This window comes from Protopterus annectens, chromosome 2.part0 (assembly GCF_019279795.1).
Source record: "Protopterus annectens isolate FY-2018-M chromosome 2.part0, PAN1.0, whole genome shotgun sequence".
Classification (NCBI taxonomy): domain Eukaryota; kingdom Metazoa; phylum Chordata; order Ceratodontiformes; family Protopteridae; genus Protopterus; species Protopterus annectens.
The window spans coordinates 1106900443-1106919140 of NC_056728.1; the positions used below are offsets into that span (position 1 = coordinate 1106900443).

Below are 18698 nucleotides of genomic sequence, written 5' to 3' on the forward strand. Positions count from 1 at the left end.
ACTATCTCTGTATATTTCCTCACATCCCTAGAGTAGGAAATATTGACCTTAAGCTTATTCTCACTTGTCTTAGCTTCCCTGTTAAATTTATCTGAGAAATAAGGTCTGGCCCTTGTACCTCTCATTTGCTGTGCTTTTATAAAGCCTTCCTCTATCATACTTCTCTCATAACCCCTCTCATCCAATTCATAACAGGTCTTAACAAGCTGTTCCTGACAGTCATTATGTCTCGCACTCAATCTGGATGCCCTAAAAAATTGATTCTGGGTAACGTTCCTGAACACATATTTAGGATGCATGCTCTCCCTTGATAATAAGCTATTTACATGGCATTCCTTCCTATATAATCTTGTGGTAATAGCTCCTTTTTCATCTCTTTCTATTAATACATCCAAAAAGCTCACGCTTTCTTCAGAGTAATTTAAGGTGAATTTTAAAAAGCTTGTTGTGTTGTTAATATAGTCAACAAACTCTAACAACTCTGTCATATTACCCTTCCACAGAATAAAAAGATCATCTACAAATCTCCTGTAGAAAGGTATCATGTCACTAAAGGGTCCATTTAATACGTGTACTCTCTCCCAGGCTAACATAACTGCATTGGCATAGGTATTTGAGCATGAGCTACCCATCGCTACACCATTCATTTGATGATAGACCTGTTTCTTAAATAGAAATACATTATTATTAAGCACGATTCTCATTAATTCAATTAGTATCACTATTTCATCTGGTTTATATATATTAACATCATTCATTAATTCGTGTAATAACCCCAAACCCACTGTATTGGGAATTACAGTAAATAGTGACACAACATCAAGCGTCACCAAGATAATGCCAGAACTAGTTATATCCTTCTTCATAAAAGCAAAAAGGTCATGCAAAAACTGCTCTGTATCCTCAAGAATAACTTCAGAGCTATCCACTATTGTTCTAAGCTTCTTATCCAAATATATTGATATCGCTTCTGTGCACCATCCACCACTCGAGACGATAGGCCTCATGGGTGGACTATTGGGGTTCTTATGCACTTTAGGCAAGCCTTTTATATACGGAATGGTATATTTAATATTAAAGAAATAGTCACATAGCTCCTTGGTAATCATCTGTGCATGATGTAAATGTTTAATATAATTATTAACTGATTCTACCATTCCTTTCACCTCACTGTAATTAATTTTCTTGTAAAAATCAGTGTTGCCTAACATCTCATACATCAAATTTTCATATAACTCAGTGTCTAGGACAACTATACGCCCACCCTTATCTTCAGGTCTAATAACCAGGTCATCATCTTTTTCAAGATCATGTAGAGCTTCTGATTCACTCCTACTGAGATTATGCCACTTGTTCTTATTCTCTTTGCTATTATGTACTCTATATATATATATTTTTTTTATTTATTTCCAGTTTGATAACCGGGGAAGTCCACTGGGCCCGAAAGCCCGTTTTCAGTGGAGGCCCGGGGAGAAAAGCTCCATGATAATACATTACACACAAAAACACAGCAGAAAAGATCTAAACTAATACATTACACACAAAAACACACTCTGTTCTAATAGCATAATACTTTAACAATTTCCAAACAAGAATGAGGTGCATTGGGCACTATACATAAGAAAAAGATATATTAGTGCAACTGTGATGTTAGTAAAGTAGGAAAGGAAAGGAAATTATAGATAGAGTTTGAATGCAAGAGCAGGGATGCATGGGAGAAATGAAGAAGAAGCAAAGAAATTAAAGGAGAGGTGTCAGAAGAGGATAGAAAAAGAACAGATAACTAATGTTCAATTTGTGGTTGAGTCCAGGAGACCACCTTGAGAAAAAGGCAAAAGATTTAAGGTGAGAGTAAGCATAGCACTTGAAGGGAAATAAAGGGTTTAATCAGGGAGGAAGGAGGAGATAATGAAGAAGAGAGGGGAGCTAGGGAGAGTGTCAGAAGAAGGGGAACCAGGGGGGTGGGATGGAAATAGGATAAATTGAGATCTAGGTAGGAAGCATACAATTACATTTCCAATTTTGGAAAAGGTGAGAATGAAGAAGAGATTTAAAGTGTTCATAGTTTGTAGTGGCTCTTAGAAGGGAAGGAAGTGAGTTCCATTTTTTTGCTGTAGTATAGGAAAGTAGGAGTTGGCCAGGGGGTCGTTTGGGTTTGTAAACTGAAATAAGATTTTGGTGGCTAGATCTTAGGGGCATTGGAGGATTGTATATGGTGAAGGTGTTAGATAATGCTGGGCAAGCAGTGGGTTTAAAGATTAGTTTGTGTGCAGTAGTAAGTTGGAGGAAATTGAGTTGATTAGGGAGTTCTAGCCATTGAAGACTACGGAGGCAGATGCAGTGGTGTGTAGAATGAGTGGAGTTAGTAGCGAATTTGGCAATTTTGTAGTAGCAACTTTCAAGTTTTGCGGAGATAGAAGTGGAGAGATTGGATAGAAGGGGAGCACCATACAGTAGAGAAGGGAGAAGGAAGGTAGTGGCGAGAGTTTGTCTTGAAGATGGAGTAAGAAAGTTTGCATTTCTATAAAGCATACCGAGCTTCTGATGAGTTTTCTTTATGTTTAGTTGAATATGATTATTAAATTTCAGGTGTTCATCAATGGTTACTCCGAGTAATTTAGCACTACTAACAACTTCTATTGAGGACTGGGAGAGGCTGGAAATTATGAAGGATGACTTATCAGGAGTCAGAGCTTTTGAGGGGGAGAAGAGAATGATGTGGGATTTATTGGCATTGAGGGAAAGATGATTTTGAAGCATCCAATTTTCTATGGTTGTGAAGGCCAATTGGGTTTTGGCTTGGAGCTCGGGAAGGCTAGGCGCAGAGCAGATAACAGTGGAGTCATCTGCGTATTGTACTATTTGAGCAAGAGGAATAGAAGAGTGGAGATCATTGATAAAGATGTTAAAGAGCAAAGGCCCGAGAATAGAACCCTGAGGGACTCCGGTAGGGGTAGGTAGGAATTTTGAGGTACCAGTATTCCATTTCACAGCTTGGGATCTATCAGAGAGATAACTTCTGAACCAAGAAAGAGAGTTGTGGGAGAGATTGAGGTTAGAGAGGTGGTTGAGAAGGAGAGTGTGGGATATAGTGTCGAAGGCCTTAGAAAGGTCAAGAAGAACAGTGGAGACAATTTTTCCAGAGTCACGGGCTTGGTTGACAATTTCTAGGAAGGAATGAAGAGCGGTTATGGTACTGTGGCCAGGCCGAAACCCATGTTGTGTAGGAGTGAGAAGATGGTTATCAAGAAGGTAGGGCATGAGTTGCTGGTGTATGCATTTTTCAAGAATTTTTGAAATTGGGGAAAGAATTGCTATTGGGCGGAAGTTAGAGATGGTGTTATTTTTGCCTGCTTTATGGAGGGGCAGAATGTGGGCAGCTCTCCAAAGTTTGGGAACATAAGATTCTTGGATGGATCTATTGATGAGAATGCTGATAGGTATGGCGATGCCATTTGCTGCGAGCTTGAGAAAGAGTGATGGAATGTTGTCAGGGGCATTGGAGCATGGTTTGAGTTTGAGAAGAAGTTGTTTGATACTGGTGGTAGACACAGGATGTAGAATGAAAGTGGGAGGTGGGTTATGAGAGTTGGAGTGAGGGATGGGTGTAGAAGGATGCCTTGGGTTAGGGGTAGGGGTGGAAGAGGAGAAGGATTTAGTCAGTTCAGCTATTGAGCCAGTAAAAAACGAGTTAAAGAGAGTTGCTATTTCAGTGTCAGTCTTATTATTGTCTGGACAGGGATTGGATTTTGTACCTGGATGTAAGAGTGAATTGATGGAATTCCAGAATTTTTTGGGATTATTTGTGAGGGAGGACTGAAGTTTGCCGTAGTAAGATTTCTTATCCTTTATAATAAGTTTTTTAGCAAGATTGCGGAGTTGCTTAAATTGCAGTAAAGAGGCTGAGTTTTTATTTTTGTTGTATAGTTTCCATGTTTTGTCCCTTTGTCGCATTAGAGTTTTAGTGTCTTTAGTTAGCCAAGGGGCAGAGTTGAACTTTATCCTTTTTGTATGGGAAGGGGCTTGGGAATCTAAGATTTTAAGGAAGGTAGTATTGAAGAGTTCTAGGGCTTCATCTAGGGGAAGAGTGTTTAGTGAATCCCAGTTTGTTAGTTGAAGGGTTTCTGAAAATACTAAAGGATTAAAATTAGTTAGGTTGCGAGAGTGGGCATATTGTTGTTGGTGTGGGAGCTGTTGGGTTTTTCGGTTAATAAAGGCTGGGAGATGATCACTTAATGAGTCTGGTAAGGTACCTGAGTTGGAGATATTGTTAGGGTGGCTGACTAGAATCCAGTTCAAGATGGACCCTGGAGGGTTGGTTTTGTTAGGTCTGGTAATGTTGTTTATTAGTTGAGTAAAATTATAAAGATTGATAGACTGAAGGGGAGTATTGTTATTAATTTTAATCCAATCAATATTTACATCACCTAGAATGAAAGTTTCCTGTTTAATATTGTTTGAGGCCCAACAGAGAATATTCTCTAGGGTGGAGGAGTTGTCTCCAGGAGGGATATAGGTGGTTATAATACAGATACTTTTGAAGTTGTTTATTTTGAGGATTCCTATGACTAGTTCTGCATTATTAAAGTTGGGAATGGTATTTTGGTATGGGCTAAGATTTAGCAGGCAGTTGTTGACTAAGGCTACACCACCTCCTTTTTTGTTTTGGCGATCAGACCTGAGTGCTTGGTAGCCAGGTGGTAAAATTTCAGAGTTACTAGTTTGAGGTTTTAGCCAGGTTTCTGTTACTGCTACTATGTCAGGTTCAGTTATATTTAGCCAGGCATGAAAGTTTGCTATTTTGTTATTAATACTCTGGGTATTAATGGTAATAAATTTAAGGTATTTATTATTGTGCCTATTTGTGGGGGTAGTGGGAGAGAGAATGTTAGTTGGTGTTGGCCCAGGGTTAGGATGGACATCTCCTGCAAGAGCAAGACAAGAGAAGGAGTAGAGGAGTTGAAACCTAGAATTGCGGAGTAAAGTAAAAGGGAGATGTAATTTACATTTGAAAGTGGGAGATTTTTTGTAGAGTGTATGGTGTTTTAGTTTAAAGTAATGAAATGGATTTGGTTGAAGGAGGGAGGGGGATATCAAATAAAAATGGAGGGATGAAGGATGTGGAAGGGAGATAGTGGAGGATGAGTGGGGTGAAAAAGAGGCGGGTAGTGTGGTATTGGAATAAGAAGATGCATTATACAGAATGGTAAGAATGAAAAGACATGTAAATGACGTGAGATAGTGTGGAAGAGTCATGGAGGAGTAGTGTAGGATAGATATTGGAAGACAGGGTAGTGATAGGCTATGGAGTATAGAGATATAAGGAGGGGATGTATGAGAGAGAGCAGTTGGGAAAGGGGAGTGAGAGGGGGAGGGGCGGTTTAAGGAGAAATCTGTAGGAGGGGGAGGAGCAGAGTGGAATAGGGGAGGAGCTAGGAGGGGACTATAAATGTAGATGCACTGGGGTGGGTGGGATTTGGGGGTAGGGCCACAGAAGGAGAGAGGCCAGGAAAAAAACTATCAGTGGAGAGCTGAAGAGATAAGGAAAGTTTGGATATAGGAGGAAGGTAAGGGCCTTACCAGTAGTGATAGTGGACAGAGAAGTGTAAGATAAACGTATCTTTAGGGGGGGGCTGGCAATGCAGCAAGGTAGGAGAGTAGGACAGCAGAGGTCCAGGAAGGCAAGGGAAGATCAAGAATCTATCGTTGGAGTGGGGAAAGCAACAGGTAAGTACAGGGGACAGAGATGTAGTATGAAAGAGAGGACTATAGTGGATTAAGAGAGTTCAAATGTTCAAATGCATTAATCAGTGCTGTCTGTTTGGGGACATACGTATATACGTAATGTGGTACATTAATGTACTTTCTAAGGGTCTGTCCTTCATACCCACTAGTGATATGAATATAACAGATTTGATTTTTGACATTAAGATGTTCACAAGGAATCTGATGCTTAAATATATGTTTCATCAGAATCAAGTAAGTAATAGTAGTGATGTCAGTTATGTCTTTAATAGACCCAGTATGTATGTCCCCAAACAGACAGCACTGATTAATGCGTTTGAACAAATAGTGATAGATGATATATATAGAGTACATAATAGCAAAGTGAATAAGAACAAGTGGCATAATCTCAGTAGGAGTGAATCAAAAGCTCTACATGATCTTGAAAAAGATGATGACCTGGTTATTAGACCTGCAGATAAGGGTGGGCGTATAGTTGTCCTAGACACTGAGTTATATGAAAATTTGATGTATGAGATGTTAGGCAACACTGATTTTTACAAGAAAATTAATTACAGTGAGGTGAAAGGAATGGTAGAATCAGTTAATAATTATATTAAACATTTACATCATGCACAGATGATTACCAAGGAGCTATGTGACTATTTCTTTAATATTAAATATACCATTCCGTATATAAAAGGCTTGCCTAAAGTGCATAAGAACCCCAATAGACCACCCATGAGGCCTATCGTCTCGAGTGGTGGATGGTGCACAGAAGCGATATCAATATATTTGGATAAGAAGCTTAGAACAATAGTGGATAGCTCTGAAGTTATTCTTAAGGATACAGAGCAGTTTTTGCATGACCTTTTTGCTTTTATGAAGAAGGATATAACTAGTTCTGGCATTATCTTGGTGACGCTTGATGTTGTGTCACTATTTACTGTAATTCCCAATACAGTGGGTTTGGGGTTATTACACGAATTAATGAATGATGTTAATATATATAAACCAGATGAAATAGTGATACTAATTGAATTAATGAGAATCGTGCTTAATAATAATGTATTTCTATTTAAGAAACAGGTCTACCATCAAATGAATGGTGTAGCGATGGGTAGCTCGTGCTCAAATACCTATGCCAATGCAGTTATGTTAGCCTGGGAGAGAGTACACGTATTGAATGGACCCTTTAGTGACATGATACCATTCTACAGGAGATTTGTAGATGATCTTTTTATTCTGTGGAAGGGTAATATGACAGAGTTGTTAGAGTTTGTTGACTATATTAACAACAGGCTTTTTAAAATTCACCTTAAATTACTCTGAAGAAAGCGTGAGCTTTTTGGATGTATTAATAGAAAGAGATGAAAAAGGAGCTATTACCACAAGATTATATAGGAAGGAATGCCATGTAAATAGCTTATTATCAAGGGAGAGCATGCATCCTAAATATGTGTTCAGGAACGTTACCCAGAATCAATTTTTTAGGGCATCCAGACTGAGTGAGAGACATAATGACTGTCAGGAACAGCTTGTTAAGACCTGTTATGAATTGGATGAGAGGGGTTATGAGAGAAGTATGATAGAGGAAGGCTTTATAAAAGCACAGCAAATGAGAGGTACAAGGGCCAGAGCTTATTTCTCAGATAAATTTAACAGGGAAGTTAAGACAAGTGAGAATAAGCTTAAGTTCAATATTTCCTACTCTAGGGATGTGAGGAAATATACAGAGATAGTTAATAACCATTGGAAAATTCTGATGACCGACCCAGTAATTAGTGGAGTGGTAGGATGTAAACCACAATTCACCTTTAAGAATAAAAGGAATCTGAAAAGGAGATTATGCAACGGTCGAGACGAAGTGAATCTTGAGAATATGATTGGCACTAGACCATGTGGCAAGTGTAATCAATGCCAGTATATTTGCAGTGATACTCACTTTGTACATCCAGATACAAATGCACTTTATGAGCTTAGGGTTGGTGGTTCATGTTTGACTACCCATGTGGTTTATCTTGCTATCTGTGGCCAGTGCAACTGTTTTTATGTAGGCAAAACAGACCGCAGCCTCAGAGAAAGGGTTAGAGAACATATATACCACATAGGGAAGGGCTCAGAGAACAACGCTTTGTCTAAGCACGTTTTGAAGGTAGGCCAAAAACATACATTTAGGTTTATGATTGTTGCAAGAACTTATGAGAATATGAGAATTGACATTAGAGATAGAACCGAAGAAGCTGAAGCAAGATAGATAGCTATGCTGAGAGCCAACTTTGGTCACGGGCTGAATGACAGCATGCCCATTAAGCCTATCTTAAGAAAAAGGGGGCTACGTAGGTAAATAGATGGTTATGGGTTTATGTTTTTAATATATTAATATATTAATATATTTTTATGCAATGTTTGCTATGAAATATCTATATTTATATGTTTTAAGAATTTTATTAAAATGATGCATTAAAATTGATGTATTTTTTAGAAGTTCTATATATATTTTTAGAAGCTCTACATTATGAATATGAAGATAGAATGTTTTCTAGATATATATTATGTATTTTAGATTTATTGTATTTTATTAAATAGTCACACTTTTGTTGTGTCATACACACTTAGCTTTAAGCAATGCTTTCTGATTTATAAGAGAGAATACAGCTTTAATGGTAAATGGGTTATTGAGTCACATGATTATTTTAGTTAAGTATATATAGGTGTGGTTTACCTTTGTTAGTATACACCTGAGGAAGCAATATGTGAAAGTGCTTGTGTGACAATAAAGAAGACTTCTTATACTTTTATTCTTCGATTCAAGTCTGCTTTTTTTACCTTTATTGAAGACTGAAGACTGCTTTTTTACTTTGATTTGGACACTGGAGCCTAACCTCAGCATTTTTTCTGGATTTTTGTTTTACTGTTATTTTTACTTTATCATAACTCTTATGCCTGAGCACATCTCACTTTCCTACTGAGCAAAAAAGATTTTTCCCCATGTAGCTCATTTTCTTTCTCTCATCTGTTTTCCAATCCATCTTGTATCTAAAAACATATAATGTCCATGTTTGTGTTTATACCATTCTTTTACTGTCAGGCCTCTAACTTCCTTTCTAATGCATCTTACATTTACTGCTAGCACTGAAACATTATAATTTTTCTTTTTTGCATCCTTTGTGGTTACAACTTTTATTTTTATTTTTCTTACTTTTTACTTTTTCCCAATGGATGTTAATTTCTTCTGCTTATTTTCTCCACCTCTTTTTTTCATGTATCCTTCTCCCTTAGCATTACTTCATATATAAAACTTATTTTGTATCTGTACTTTGAAGTTTCTGCTATTGTTTCGGTATTCTTTAGAACATCATTGTGTGCCATTGCTTCAGCCCCCATCATTTGTTGCTGCACCATCTTGTTCAGACTGTATTTTATCTGAAAATTGTTTTTCTTCTTCTAGGTTTTCTTCCATTCCAGTATCAGTGGACAATCCATGCAAAATGACCTATATGATTACATTTCCTTCACTTAGGTAAACAATTCCTAGCTGTATGACCTGTTTCTTCACACTGTCTGCACCTTTTCTTTATGCATTCCTGCACTAAATGAGCTTCTTCATCACAATAAAACCATGCTCTTGCCTATCCCCAGTATTTTAAAATACCTCTTTTTCCATTCATGTTAATCACATTTAAAATATGCTTAACTGTCACTTCATAAATATTTAAAGTCACCTAAACCTTTCAACTGTGTCCAAATATTTCTGGAATTGTATTTTTTTTATTTCATGCACATTGTTACATTTAGTTAGAAACTAAATTTTCAATTCAATCTTTTCTTTATCAGTTGTTTTAAAGTGGACCACTAGGTAAAAAAACTCCAAATGTTTATTAAAATGTTGTAAAGCACTTTTCGTCTTCCTTCTTAGGAAGATTTCTTCAGACAAAGTAAAAAATTCATTCAACAGAATTTAAAAGCAAACAAAGACACCAAAACAGTGCAAAACAAATTACATACAGCTGCCATTAATTAAAACTCACTGTCATCATACCGATGTTAAAGGTATATACCACTTCTTAAAGTGCAGGTTACAAATCTCAAATTCTTATAGTATATAAAAAACTGAGGTGTATTAGATCCCCCCCTTTTTTTTTAAAATGTACCTTTTTACTGTAAGATCTATAAAATGTAAAATAAACATTTAATAAGGATAAACATCATAGCAGACACACAGGTTCATAGTGCATCCAGTTTATAAACACAACATAATATCAAATTACCCTATATTAAAATGTAAATAAATAACATCACAACACAATTATAGATATAGATAAAAGCCTCCTAACAAACAGTAAAGTGTGCAGATCACCAGTAATAAATGCCATGTACGTAAAAGGTGATAAACAATAATAGACAATGCAAGCTCACTGTAAAGCTGCAGCGACTGTTCATTCAAAAGTATACTGGCTGCTGTTGCTGAGGTCAAGACAAAAAGCTACAAAGCTCCAACTAAACCTATGATCTGAAGTAGGAACTTCATTTGGCAGCAACCTGTGGGATACAGATCCGATCTCGGATCCGAGCCGGCAACTTCTATCATAGCATAGATCCGAGCTCCTAGCTCCTCCCCCTTACCCATAATCCCCTGCCTACCCTAACTGACCTCAGATCTAGTTTGCCGCTCTTCAAGCAACAGCTAGGTTCAGAGCTCTTAGCGTTTTTGTGAGAAAAAAAGGTTTTTATTTCTTCTTTCTGAGTGACTGATTGTGTGTGCGTGGCAGGTTTACCCTTTACACTAATCTTATTATTTTAGCTTTCAGCTTAAATTTAATTTAATTTAAAGTATTTCTCCCTCCCCCGCTGGTCGTAGCGTGTGTGTGTGACTGAGTGTTAGGGGCCTAGTGAGTGTGCTTTACTACAGTAATGTCGGAGGCCCTTAAAGCCATTTTTTCGAAATGCACCGAGTGTGGTCACAAGCTTTCACCGGCTGATGGCCACACTCAGTGCGTTAGGTGCCTTGGGGTTGAACGCCTCTATTTGGGTTGCGGGATTTGCACGGCATTTAACCCCAGGGCACTCAAGGATCGAAGGTCGAAGCTAGTTCTGGCGGGCCTTCTACCCCTAGACTCTGCTTCGGCCTCCGGTACTTCGGTGCCCGCTACCCCCCCGGTAGCGGTCACTCCTGCCTCCCTTCCCCTGACCGGGACTCAACCTCCCGCTTCGGCTCCGGAGAATAGGGAGGCCAGGAAAGAGAAGCAGCGGGAGAAGCACCTTAAGTGGCGGGCCGATGACTCCTCATCGGCCCCGCCCGCCAAGAGGGCTTCTCTGTCCAAGTCTTCTCGATCTCCTCCTCCTCGAATCCGATCCCCTTGTTTCTCCCCGGGACCCGAGGTGGAGGTCATCCGGTCCCCGTCAAGGTCATCAAGGCGACACTCCAGGTCTGCCTCGGTGGCCTCTTTGAGGTCCACTTTTAGCATGTCTGATGCAGACATGGACCGGATGATGAGGAGATTCATCCAGGCCCAGATGCAGATGGGAGTGCTCCTGCCCCCCCCAATCCGGGGGGGAGCTCGACCCCTTTTTTCACTCCTATAGCTCCTTCTCTGACCCGCATTCCGGATTCGGAGCACTCGGAGCCGAGCCACGTTGGATCTGGGGGTAGGTCGGAGCCGACCATGCTGGGCACGTCAGCTCCGACTGCTCCCTCGAGTTTGTCGGATCTGACCTCTCGGAGCCGTGGGCCGAGCTTCAGATCCGAGGGATTCGGTGTGCTTTTGGCTCCGTCCCGTCAGAGCACACTGGTCCTTCGGATCTGACGTTCTCGGTGCCGGGTCCGATCCCCGCTTCGGTTCCGAGTGGGAGTTGGATCTCGGATCTGTCAGAGAGCGGCTCCCCCTTGGCTTTCGCTGCGGTGGAGAGGGCACTGTCAAGTGCTTCCAGGCCTCAGGTCCTGGCTTCAGCTCCCTCCCGCACTCCTTCTCATCTGGTCCTGGCTCCCCTCATCCAGCCCTCAGGGCAGCCTGCCTCAGCGCCTTTAGCAGGACCATCTACCTCTTGGGTGTCCCCTCCACCTGTCCCCCTGGTGGATCTCATATCCTCTAGGGCGTGGAAGGAACTGGACACCATAGAGCCGATCCCCAAGCATCCAGACAAAATTTTGAGCCCCCCTGCAGAGAGATCACATTGGAGCAGAGGTCCCCCTGTGGATGCCATGTTGGTGGCTGCAGCCACCAAGAAAGAGTTGGCTCAGGAGAGCCCCACGGTTCATCCTCCGAACAAGGAGTCTTGCGCGATGGACCGTCTTGGGAAGTGGGCCTTCAGTTCAGTGACCTTCTCTATGAGGGCCTTGAACTACATGGCACACGTTATTTGGATGCAGTGGGATCTAATTAAGGAATACGCTGCTTCCCCCCCAGGGTCCATGTCGGAGGGAGACAAGGATCTGTACTCCTCCCGAATGGCCACCCTCCGCTCTATCTCTAACACCTCTATGCGGCTGTTGTCTCATGCTACGGAGGGAGCCGCTAGAGCAGGTGGAGTCGAGCTGGTCATGAGGAGACAGGCCTGGCTCCATCACTGTGACTTCTCAGAACCCTTTAAGGCATCATTTGCAATGCCCCTTTTGATGGTTCTGCACTGTTCGGCAAAACCGTTCGCGACACTCTTTGTCCAGAGAGAGAAAGACGGGAAGACCTTGTCTGCTGCCGGAGTCCACTTCTCTGCGCCCCAGAGGTCCTTTTCCAAGAACCAAAAGGGTCAGAAGAAGATGTGGTTCTGAAAATTGCATCAATCCCAGTCTGCTCAGGACAACCAGTCCTCTCGTGGCAGAGGAGGACAGGGAGGACGCCCCCCCAGAGGCAGAGGGGGTCCTAGGAATTTTGGGTCCAGAGAACCATTCTCTGAGAGGCCCATGCAGAACCCCTGAGGGGTTTCCTGACTGCTCCACTCTGGAGGCAGTCGGGGGGCATTTTTCGAGGCACCTGGCAAAATGGGAGTCCATAACAACGGATCGCTGGGTGCTTCGTATTATATCCAGAGGTTACCAAATTCCCTTCATAGTAAACCCCAGAATCAGAAGCCTTCCCGACGTTCCACCCAGTCAGATGAAGGCGGCTGCTGCAGAAATTCAGCAGCTTCTACAAAAAAGAGCCATCCAGCCCATCCCCCCAGATCAAGTCGGATCAGGGCTTTACTCCAGGTTCTTCCTGGTGCCAAAAAAGACGGGGGACTTGAGGTCCATCCTCGACCTCTCTCTCTAAACCTGGCGGTACCCAAAGAAAAGTTCCAAATGGTCACGTTGCAATCCGTCCTCCCCTTATTGCGGGAGGATGACTGGATGTGCTCCATAGACCTCAAGGATGCATGCTATCATATTCTAGTGGACAGGTGTTCCAGGAGGTTTCTCCGCTTCCAGCTGGGAGCCAGTCACTTTCAATTCAGGGTCCTCCCCTTCGGTCTAACCTCAGCCCCCAGGGTGTTCACCAAGGACCTAGCGATAATAGCGGCCCACCTGAGACTCCAGGGAATTCAGGTCTTTCCATACCTGGATGACTGGCTCCTCACAGCCCCAACAAGGCATCTACTTTGTTCATGCAGGGACTATTTCCTCAGTCTGGCTCCACTATTAGGATTAACCATCAATATGACCAAATCCTCTCTCATCCCTACACAGGTGCTGGATTTTATAGGGGCGAGACTGGATTCCAGACAGATGCTTGCGTTCTTGACTCCAGATTGGCTTTGGAACCTGATGTTGCACGTGCAGGCCATTCTTCAACTGCAAACTCCTTCGGCAGAATTGATCCTGAGGGCCCTAGGATCTATGGCGGCTGCAATCCCTCTGCTGCCATTGGCCCGGTTGAATATGGGGATTCTGCAGTGGACCCTCCAGGTACAATGGTCCCTGTCTCGCAACCCCCTGTCTCACCCCATTTCCTTAAGCAAGGTTTGCAGAAGATCGCTCCTGTGGTGGCTCCAGTCTCCCAACCTCCACACGGGACGTCCCCTCTCACTACCTCCGCCAGTCGACACAGTGACCACGGACGCTTCTCGCCTGGGGTGGAGGGGGCATTTTTCAGGCAGGACAGTCCAAGGCACATGGAACGACGTAGAGACCTCTTTGCATATCAACGTCCTAAAGATGAGGGCGGTGCTTTTGACGTTGCAGGCACTACACAACTTTCTTCCGGTAGGGACAATTGCGGTACAGACAGACAACATGTCAGTAGTCTGGTACATCAACAAACAGGGGGGAACCAGGTCTTACCCCCTTTGCCGCGAGGCCATGATAGTGTGGGAATGGGCAATTTCCACCAACCGCTTTCTCATAGCAACGCACATTCCGGGACGGTCCAACATTCTAGCGGACAGGCTCAGTCATACTATCCTGACTCCTTACGAGTGGTCTCTCAACCACCGAGTCGCAGAGCAAGTATTTGCCCGATGGGGGCAACCTTGTTGCGATCTTTTTGCCTCTCCTTCAAACACCAAATGCAACGATTACTTTGCTCTGATCCCCCCTCCGGGGGAGTCCCCGAGAGACTCTCTAGCTCATGCTTGGCCTCCCGGTCTGCTTTATGCTTACCCTCCTTTTCCCCTGATGTTGAAATTATTACAGAAAGCCAGGCAGCTAGGGAGCAAGATGATCCTCATTGCCCCATTCTGGCCTCGTCAGACGTGGTTCCCTTACCTATGGTCTCACCTAGTGTATCCACCATGGATTCTGGATCCCATTCCGGATCTCATCTCCCATCCTCTCGGTCTTCCAACTCCGAACCTGGTCAACCTCAAGCTGACGGCTTGGTTGCTCCAGTTCCACTCCTCATAAGGACTCCCGGGATCTCATCACTGGTCAAAGCCATTCTTGTAGCAGCTCACAAGCCTTCCACCAGGAAGGTTTATCGGAGCAAGTGGAAACGCTTCACCATTTGGGCAGAACACCATCGTTTAGACCCTTTTACAGCCCCGATATCGTCGGTTCTAGATTTTCTAACCTCTCTCTTTCACCAGGGGGCTAGCTCTTCCACAGTCAAGGTACAACTGGCAGCAATCTCATACTACCACGTGGGGCAAGAGTCTGGCCCTCTTATCACTTCCAAACTGTATAAGACCTTCCTCAAGGGTACCTTCCTCCTTAGGTCCCCAGTTAAAGAGGGGGTACCTCCATGGGATTTATCCTTAGTCTTGCAGGCCTTCACTGGTCCCCCATTCGAACCGGCGGCCACGGTTGATCTCAAATTTCTCTCTTGGAAGACAGCCTTTTTGGTGGCCATAACTTCAGCCAAAAGAGTATTGGAATTGCAAGCTCTTTGCGTCAAACCACCATATCTGGTCTTTCACCCGGATAGGGTTTACCTCAGGATCAATCCGTCCTTTCTACCTAAGGTATCTTCAGAAGTGAACATCAATCAATCCATCAATCTTCCAGTGTTTTTCCCCAACTTTCATAACAAAGGAGAGTACAAGCTACATTCCTTAGACGTTCACAGACAACTACGTTTTTATATCCATAGAACTGCTGATCATAGGCAATCTGATCAGTTGTTTATCTCCTTTGCCAAAAGTAATTTTGGAAAGTCAGTTTCTAAAGTTTCTCTCTCTCGATGGATCTCGAGTTGTATTCTTTTAGCATATCAGAGCTCGGGAAGGCCTGCACCTCAAGGAGTCCATGCTCATTCTACTAGGGCCGTTGCCACTTCTGCAGCCTTTCAAGCTAGGGTTCCACTGGATGACATTTGTTCCACAGCCACTTGGGCTTCATCTCACACCTTTATCAGCCACTATAAAATAGATGTTGTCTCCCGAGGTAGGGCGTCCTTTGGCTCTGCGGTGCTCCGGAATATCCTTCCATGAAGGCCACCCAAGATTTAGGTAGCTGGGGACTCTGTCCCACAGGTTGCTGACAAATGAAGTTCCTACTTCAGATTAAGAAGTTATGTACTCACCATAACGTTCCATCTGAGTAGGTATCTTCATTTGTCTGCAACCATCCCCCCCCTCCTTCCCCCTGACCGATATGATCGTTCTTGTGTTATTAGCATATGTTCCCATTGGGACACTTTTTATCTGCTGTGCTATGGGGCAAACTTGATCTGAGGTCAGTTAGGGTAGGCAGGGGATTATGGGTAAGGGGGAGGAGCTAGGAGCTCGGATCTATGCTATAAGTTGCCGGCTCAGATCCGAGATCGGATCCGTATCCCACAGGTTGCAGACAAATGAAGATACGTACTCAGATAGAACGTTATGGTGAGTACATAACTTCTTATTTCTGTATTTTTAAGGCAACGATGTTAATCAGCACGTTGTGCATCCACCTGAAAGGCGAAAAGTTCTCTCAACCAAAACTAAAAGAAAACAAATCTTCTATTTAAAAATGAACCTTCTATTTAGAAGTAAAAGAATAGTAAAAAAAGGGGGGGTCTGCCCTCTGCGAAACAAGCAGAAGAAACCGAAAAAACAGCAGACCCCAAGCCATCAACACTGCTGAGTTGTTTCCTTAGTAGGAAAATGCGTGCCTACAAAGCTGTACTTATAAGCGTTGCAAAACGTCATCTAGAATGACTTAATTCAAACCAATTAAAATAATGTATAACCACGGTGAATGGATACATCTAACATTCCCATTATTAAAACTTAAAAACTATATTGGAGGGAATAAATAGATAGTCATAAACTACAATTACTATTACTGTTAATATTAAATGAAGTATGTAGTGGGAAGGTACATTTTAAAAAAAAAGGGGGGATCTAATACACCTCAGTTTTTTATGTACTATAGGAATGTGAAATTTGTAACCTGCACTTTAAGAAGTGGTATATACCTTTAACATCGGTATGATGACAGTGAGTTTTAATTAATGGCAGCTGTATTTAATTTGTTTTGCGCTGTTTTGGTGCCTTTTTTTGCTTTTAAATTCTGTTGAATTAATTTTTTACTTTGTCTGAAGAAGTCTTCCTAAGAAGGAAGACAAAAAGCGCTTTACAACATTTTAATAAACCTTTGGAGTTTTTTTACCTAGTGGTTCGGTACCTGTTTTTGTTTTTGTCTACAACAGTTTGTTTTTGCTGGTATTGAGTTGTTTTAAAGTGAACAGCCATTTTTATTTCAGTTGCAGTGCTAAAGGTATGGGACAGTGATTTTTGTTTTCTTTAAAATTCTCATAAATTTCTCTAGAAGTGCAAAAGATTCAAAAGTTACCTTATAAAAATCTGATGTCCCCAATTTAATAATGCTCTCATATCCTGCAGTTTAAACCACAGTAGTACAATTGTACTGTGAAGTACTTTATATCTTTTGGTCTTTTCATTAGTTTTAATCTTACCACTTTCAATCTGTTGTCCTGCTCTTTGTGTTCTCCTGCCTGCTTCAGTATTTCCAGTCTGGATGTCACTCTTTTCTTACTGCTTTTGCAAAAGTTAAACTTTTAGCTGATTTCTTGTTGAAATCCTGCTGCCAGTGCATGCCCTTAAAACTAGTTTCTCCACCAGTCGAACATGTACCAAATATTCTGCCTTTCTTCTCTGATTCCATGGTAGTGTTCTTCTCTGCTGTATCAGGAAAAAAAAAAACTCTTTCAACCATGTCATTCCATTTCACAGCAGCTCCGGGTCATCCTGGTACATTAAATCCACCAAGACTTGTGTAACTAAACCTTCTTCTTGTACTCTTGCCACCTCTAATTCCTCAGTATCTGCAATCACAACATTTTCCATGTTTTCTTGCTCCAGCATTTTCTCTCTGTCTCTTCCATCTTGAATCTATCTTATCACCACTGTACTAGCCCTCTGGCACCACCAAGTGGTGAATAAAGAGTAGGGTAAGCTCTCCAGTGGCCTGGGCAAATTTTTCCTAGTCAGTATGAATATCACCTCATGTCTCTCCTGAAAAGACACTGTTGGCCTAGTGAGACTAACCCAGCCAATAAAGTGCAAATTAAAAAAGACATGGTGATTCAGGAATGATAAAGTGCAAGGAGCAGATAAGCTGCCTCAGGGTATTTGGTCAGTCTCTTGGCAGACCTGCTAAGGGAGATCTCCATCAGGTCAGTGGAGGACAGACGTAGTACCTTTACTACAGGCCTGTCAGATTAACATCAATGGCAGGGAATGTTATGGATAAAATCCTGAGGGAAAGGCTGATAACACTTCTAGAACAGAATTATTTCCAGTATGGCAACCAACATGGACTCATGGACAGAAGTGCTGTTAGTGAAACCTGGACCAGTTTTATGAGTTGCTTACAGGAAAACTTGACTTACCAGCAGACTTGGTTTATCTGGACTTCAGCAAGACTATTGACTCTGTGCCACACAGAGATCTGATAAGTAAACTGGAGAAGTGGAGGATGAGAAGATTGGAAAACTGAAGGGGATGGGCCAAGACTGAGGAAATGGATAACCGCATGGTTGAATGTTAGAATACAGAGGGTTGTGGTAAAAATGATAATGACAGGGATTTGAGAAGTGACTAGTGGAGTACTACAGGCATCTGTCCTGGGTCCAGTGGTGTTTAATAAGTTTGTTCCAGGCACATCTGAGGGAATATGGAACAGAATCAGCCATTTTGCTGATGACATAAAGAAAGGTGCAGCTGTGGAAGATGGGTTGAAGAGTCTAGTGAAATGTTTAGAAAGGCTAAACAAATGAACAGAAAGGTAGCACCTGAGGTTCATTGCAAACAAATGCAAAGTTATGTACTTGGGTCACAACAATATAACTAGAGGGGGGAGGAAATGCAGACAGAAAATTGAAGGCACTAACTACTCTATGGATCTTTGAAATTACTTTTAAACAGAGAAGGTTGTGGACCCTAAGAACAGACTTCCTGAAAGAGTGGTGGACAAGACATCCACAGAGTCTTTCCAGAGTGCAAAGGCCATGAAAAAAGGGATAAGAAGAAGGTAGGGATAGTGAGAGGTAGAATGTTAAGGCACTTGAAATAGTAGACTAGATAATCATTGTTTCCTTCTACCATCAAACAATTGT

The 18698-nt window shown here is 42.1% G+C and overlaps 1 protein-coding gene across 1 annotated transcript in view; it reads right to left on the reverse strand.

Annotated features, from left to right (window-relative positions):
• ARHGEF38 (Rho guanine nucleotide exchange factor 38) overlaps positions 1 to 18698 on the reverse strand; it is a 627494-nt gene that overhangs the window by 142471 nt on the left and 466325 nt on the right. The window lies entirely within an intron of this gene.